This window comes from Rhinopithecus roxellana, chromosome 13 (genome assembly GCF_007565055.1).
Source record: "Rhinopithecus roxellana isolate Shanxi Qingling chromosome 13, ASM756505v1, whole genome shotgun sequence".
Taxonomy (NCBI): domain Eukaryota; kingdom Metazoa; phylum Chordata; class Mammalia; order Primates; family Cercopithecidae; genus Rhinopithecus; species Rhinopithecus roxellana.
In genome coordinates, this window is record NC_044561.1 from 24,130,313 (window position 1) to 24,137,279 (window position 6,967).

Genomic DNA, 6,967 nt, shown 5'->3' on the forward strand with positions numbered 1-6,967 from the left:
TATGGGATGTGTTAGGGGCGCCAGGGAAACTGCATGGGTGGGTTCTGGGAGCATAGAGTGGGATGGCCCGCCCACAATCCATCTGTCTCTGTCCCAGACCCACCTCTTCTGTGTCCCAGAATTTATCTCTAACATGGCCCAGAAGCCACCTCATGTCTGTCCCAGAATTCATTTATCATCCTTATCCCAGAACCCACCTGGTCCGTGACCCAGAACCCACCTCCTCCTTGTCCCAGAACCCACCTCCAACCTGTCTCAGAACCCACCTCCTCCCTGTTCCAGAACGTACCTACTTCCTGTTCCAGAACCCACCACCTCCCTGTACCAGGACCCATCTCCATCCTGTCCCAGGACCCACCTCCACTCTGTCCCACAACCCACCTCCTGCCTGTACCAGAACCCACCTCCACCCTGTCCCAGAACCCACCTCCTCCCTGTCCCAGAACCCACCTCCTCCCTGTCCCAGAACTCAAATCCTACCTGTCCCAGGACCCACCTCCTCCCTGTCCCAGGACCCACCTCCTCCCTGTCCCAGGACCCACCTCCACCTTGTCCCAGGACCCACCTCCTCCCTGTCCCAGGACCCACCTCCTCCCTGTGTCAGGACCCACCTCCTCCCTGTGTCAGGACCCACCTCCTCCCTGTCCCAGGACCCACCTCCTCCCTGTCCCACATTGTACCTCCTCCCTGTTCCAGAACCCACCTCCACCCTGTGTCAGCACCCACCTCCTCCCTGTTCCAGGACCCACCTCCTCCTTGAAACAGAACCCACCTCGACCCTGTTCCATAATCCACCTCCTCCCTGTCCCAGAACCGGCCTCCGCTCTGAGACAGAACATACTTCCTCCCTGTTTCAGAACTCACCTCCAACCTGTCCCAGGACCCACCTCCTCCCTGTGCTCTAGAATCCACCTTTTCCCTGTGCCAGAACCCACCTCCACCCTGTTCCAGAACCCCCTTCCCCTCGTTCCAGAACCCACCTCCTCCCTGTTCCACAACCCACCTCCACCCTGTTCTGTAACCCACCTCCACCCTGTTCTGGAACCCACCTCCACCCTGTTCCACAACCCACCTCCTTACTGTTCTGTAACCCACCTCCACCCTGTTCTGGAACCCACCTCCTCCCTGTTCTGTAACCCACCTCCACCCTGTTCTGGAACCCACCTCCTCCCTGTTCTGTAACCCACCTCCACCCTGTTCCGGAACCCACCTCCTCCCTGTTCCGGAATCCACCTCCACCCTGCTCCGGAACTCACCTCCTCCCTGTTCCGGAACCTACCTCCTCCCTGTCCCGGAATCCACCTCCACCCTGTCCCAGAACCCACCTCCTCCCTGTCCCAGAACCCACCTGCTCCCTGTCCCAAGACCCACCTCCACGCTGTCCCAGGACCCACCACCTCCCTGTTCCAGGACCCACCTCCTCCATGTTGCAGAACCTACGTCTACCCTGTCCCAGAACCTACCTCCTCCCTGTCCCAGAACCCACCTCCACCATGTCCCAGAACCCACCTCTCATCTCTGTCCCAAAATCCACCTGGTCCCTGACCTAAGATTCTGCCTCTACTGTGATAACCTAGCATCCACTCCTCCCTGTTCCAGAACTCAGTTTGTCATGTCCAAGAACCCACTTCTTCCATGTCCCAGAATACACCTCTCCCATGTCCCAGAATGCACCTCTTCCACGTCTTAGATTATACTTCATCTCTCATTTCTCCCCTTTTCTCAACTCCAAAAGAGGAAGAATGTTTTTTCTCTTTTATTCTACTAAAATAAACCGAAACACATACATTGGGAAACCATAATATGCACAGATTTGCTCAGAGTGTGGATAATCAACACAGGCATCAAATTTAGAAACATTAAACGGGATGTCTCTCTTCACTGTCAGCCTAAGAGGGGTTGAGCCTGGGTGGGGTGGAGAAAGTGGGGTGGGGGGTATTTGACTCATCTCACATTCAGAAAGTTGCTCAAACTTAGAATTCTCCAAAGGCACTCATACATTCAGTCAAAGCATTATCCTGGCAGGTTTGAAAAAAAGATATTTTTATATTGTACTTGTAAATGTGTGTTCCATTCCTGGACCATCTCATTTGTACCATATTATGAATTAATATTGTCTATTAATCCTATAATTGTCCTTGACCAGTGCAATTACATGATATCTGTAGACCACTGCTCTTCATTTGTTAGTATTTATTTGTTCAATGGCAATATTACCATACACACAATTTTGTTAACCCCGCTTACTATTTATTCATCTTTTTAATTAGCTGGGAGTCTCAATAAATGGAAATGACCTGGGCCTCTGTCAACCCCTGGGATACCCTAGTTGGTGAATTCTGCAGAAAAGGGTATCCATGCCTTTCAGAGGGGGATTTTGGGTGAGAGCTGCAGATAAATTGTCACTGTGCTCATGGACGGGCTAAGAGGAGGACCAAGGGCATCTGAACTGCCTGCCTTCAGCTTGGCTGGCACCTGCATCCTCCTGCTCTCACTGCCTTCTTTAGGGCAGTCATCCTACCCACTCTGAGACTACACAACCTATCATTACACCATCTCATACACTCACGGGGTCCACCCAACTCCCTCCTCCTACAGATGGGAGCCCAGAGAGAAAACATGCCTTGCTCAATCAAGGTAGCAGCAAGTCAGTGGAAAGCATGTGTGCGGTCAGCCATGCTTACATTATATGCTAACACCTATAATCCCAGCACTTTGGGAGGCCGAGGCCGGTGGATCACCTGAGGTCAGAAGTCCTAGACCATCCTTATCAAAATGGTGAAACCCTGTCTCTACTAAAAGTACAAAAATTTTTGTATTAATTAACAATTAATTAATTAATTAACAATTAATTGATTAACAATTAATTAATTAATTAACAATTAATTAATTAAGGTGTGGTGGTGCACGCCTATAGTCCCAGCTACTCTGGAGGCTGAGGCAGGAGAATTGCTTGAACCCAGGAGGCAGAGATTGCAGTGAGTTGAGATAGCACTACTGCATTCCAGCCTGGGTGACAGAGCAAAACTCTCTGAAGGAAGAAAGAAAGAGAGAAAGAGGGAGGGAGAGAGGGAGGGAGGAAAGGAAGGAAAGAAGGAAGGGAGGGAGGGAGGGAGGGAGGGAGGGAAGAAAGGAAGGAAATGTGCTTGCTTGGTTGCTTGGTGCGTTAAAGAAACTGGTATGGGCCGGGCGCGGTGGCTCAAGCCTGTAATCCCAGCGCTTTGGGAGGCCGAGACGGGCGGATCACGAGGTCAGAAGATCGAGACCATCCTGGCTAACATGGTGAAACCCCGTCTCTACTAAAAAATACAAAAAACTAGCCGGGTGAGGTGGCGGGCGCCTGTAGTTCCAGCTACTCGGGAGGCTGAGGCAGGAGAATGGCGTAAACCCGGGAGGCGGAGCTTGCAGTGAGCTGAGATCCGGCCACTGCACTCCAGCCCGGGCGACAGAGCGAGACTCCGTCTCAAAAAAAAAAAAAAAAAAAAAAAAAAAAAAAAAAAAAAAAGAAACTGGTATGGTCACTTTGGAGAGCAATTTGGTAGTATTCCTTGAAACAACAACAAATGTGTATACACTGAAACCAACAATTTCGCTATGCTATATCTAACCTAGAGGGATTCTGGGATGGATGAAAGAATAGTTGTTTTTTCATATTACATAATACTGTGAAACTATTAAAAGCAGGAGCTAGATGTATATATAGCAATGTGGATAAATCTCCTAGACAAATAATAGGGCAAAAAAAAAAAAAAAAAGCAGAATTAGGATTGTGGTATAATTTTATCTACATAACACGCACATGTACACTTGTGGGTATACACATGTATTTATGTAAAAGCAGGGAAAGCACTAGAAGAACACACTGGTATGTTATCCTATATAAAATGCAAAATAATTACATGTTTGTAAATACAAATAGTATCCCTCAGAGGAAGCATACCAAATTCATAAGAGTTGTAATTTCAGGGGGGACCAAGAAGGAACAAGGAATTGGGAGCAGTAGGCAAGGGAAACTTCAGCATTTTTTGTGATGTTTTAATTTAACATTTTCAAAGGTGTTTAAATACTCCTGGAACAATATGTAGAAAGTTACTGGGTCCACTTCACTCTTCTATCCCTCAACCACTTGGTTTTCTTTAGTTAAGACAGCCATTATAACAAATTTCTTATTCATCTTTTTAGGGATACACTTTGCATTTGTAAATATTTGAAAATAGCTTAACTTTTAACTTTTAAAGAGTAAGTTTAACTTTTAAAAAATAAGTATTAGTATGTTATTTGTGATATTAAAATGGTTTTTAAAGCTGGGCATGGTGGCTCGCACCTGTAGTCTCAACTATTTGGGAGGCTGAGGTGGGAGGATTATTTGAGACCAGGATTTCAAGACCACCCTGGCAACATAGTGAGAGCTCGTCTCAAAAAAAAATTTAAGGCCGGGCGCGGTGGCTCACGCCTGTAATCCCAGCACTTTGGGAGGCCGAGACGGGCGGATCACAAGGTCAGGAGATCGAGACCATGGTGAAACCCCGTCTCTACTAAAAATACAAAAAATTAGCCGGGCGCAGTGGCGGGCGCCTGTAGTCCCAGCTACTCAGGAGGCTGAGGCAGGAGAATGGCGTGAACCCGGGAGGCGGAGCTTGCAGTGAGCCGAGATCGCGCCACTGCACTCCAGCCTGGGCGACAGAGCGAGACTCCGTCTCAAAAAAAAAAAATAAAAATAAAAATAAAATAAAACCTACTTCCAAAAAAAAAAAATTTAAATAAAAGAAAAATTTTATTCACATTAAATATTTTTCAAGAATGTAGAATTGTTCAACACCAGAAAGTATTTTAATATAATTCATTCTATTAGCAAAGTAAAGGAGAAGAATGACACCGTGATCGCAACAGATGCAGAAAAAGCATTTGACAGAAGTCGAACATCCATTTATGTTAAAACTCCTAGAAAACTGGGAATATAAGAAAACTTTAGGCTGGGCATGGTAGCTCACACCTGTAATCCCAGCACTTTGGAACCCCGAGGTGGGTGGATCACCTGAGGCCAGGAGTTCGAGACCAGCCTGGCCAACATGGTGAAACCTCATTCCTACTGAAAATACAACAACAACAAAATTAATCGGGCATGGAGGGGGGCGCCTGTAATCTCAGCTACTCAGGAGGCTGAGGCAGGAGAATTGCTTGAACCTGGGAGGCAGAGGCTTCAGTGAGCCCAGATCATGCCATTGCACTCCAGCCTGGGCAACAAGAACAAAACTCCATCTCAATAAAAAAAGAAAGAAAGAAAACTGAAAAAATGGGATAAAAAGTATCTGTCAAAATCTACCATGCTACAGGTTAATATTCTTCATAAGGATAGACACATGCATCATTAACAAAATAATAACTAATCAAGTCAAGCAACATTAGAAAACATAACATGTCTGTATAATGAAGAATTTAGCTTGTCTTTTTCCGCAGTTCTTAACCCCCAAACCTTTAGAATTTCCTGAGTAATAAGTGTGTCTTTGTTATTTGTGCATTTGTGGTAGACCCCTCAGGCCCTACTTGATAGTTTGTGCTAATGAGATAACTCAGGATGGGGGTTGGCCACACCAGAAAGACCAATCATGTGATTAGAGTGTTGAGACTTTGAGCTAAATGGTATCATCTCCAGGGAAGGGAGGGGGATTGGAGATTGAGTTCAATGGTATAACTGGTGATTCAATCAATCACATCTACATAATGAAACCGCAATAAAAATTCTGGACACTGAAGCTTGGGTAAGCTTTCCTGGTTGGCCATACTTTTAGAGTATTGCCACACTTTGATGCCCAGAGATCAATGTGTCCTTTATGTTTCAAACCCTCTCAGACTTTGTTCTATGTGTGTCTACTTTTGGCTGGTTCCAATTTCTATGCTTTGCTGTAATAAAACTGTAATTGTAAGTATATTGCTTTCCTGAGTTCTGTGACTCATTTTTCTGAAAGAAACCTGAGGAAGTCTTTTGGGATGCTCAAACTTGTCGCCAGCTAGTATGAAATAAGGATGGCCCTAGGTACCCCTAGACTTGCTGCTGGTATCTGAAGTGAGGGCAGTCTTGTGGAGAACTCTGCCCTCATATTTGTAGCTTGGCACTCATTGCAACATCCTATGGCCAAGTGGAGCTTATCTCAGGAATGCAAGGTTGGTTCAACATTTGAAAATTAATTATTGTAGTTTACCTTATTGACAGAATTTCTTTTAAAAACCCCTATGATCCCCTTTTGGCTTTCTGAGCAGCACCATGGTGATTGGCAAGAACAAGTGCCTTATGAAAGGTGGCAAAAAGGGAGCCAAGAAGAAAGTGATTGATCCATTTTCTAAGGAAGATTTGTACAATGTGAAAGCACCTGCTATGTTCAATATAAGAAATATAGGAAAGATGCTAGTCACCAGGACCCAAGGAACCAAAACTGCATCTGATGGCCTCAAGGATCCTGTGTTTGAAGTGAGTTTTGCTGATTTGCAGAATGGTGAAGTTTCATTTAGAAAATTCAAACTGATTATAGAAGATGTTCAGGGCAAAAGCTGCCTGACTAACTTCCGTGGCATGGATCTTATCCATGACAAAATATGTTCCATGGTGAAAAAATGGCAGACAGTGATTGAAGCTCATGTTGGTGTCAAGACTACCAATGGTTACTTGCTTTGTCTGTTCTGTGTTGGTTTTACTAAAAAATGCAACAATCAAATATGGAAGACTTCTTATGCTTAGCATCAGCAGGTCCACTAAATCTGGAAGAAGATGATGGAAATCATGACCTGAGAGGTGTAGATAAATGACCTGAAAGAAGTGGTCAATAAATTGGCTCCAGACAGCATTGGAAAAGACATAGAAAAGGTTTGCCAATCTATTTATCCTCTCCATGATGTTTTCATTAGAAAAGTAAAAATGCTGGCTGGGCGCGGTGGCTCACGCCTGTAATCTCAACACTTTGGGAGGCTGAGG

General features: G+C 45.6%; 1 pseudogene; it reads left to right on the top strand.

Moving 5' to 3' along the window:
• Nucleotides 1-6,262: 6,262 nt before the first annotated feature.
• Nucleotides 6,263-6,733, top strand: LOC104671945 (annotated as a pseudogene).
• Nucleotides 6,734-6,967: the final 234 nt, after the last annotated feature.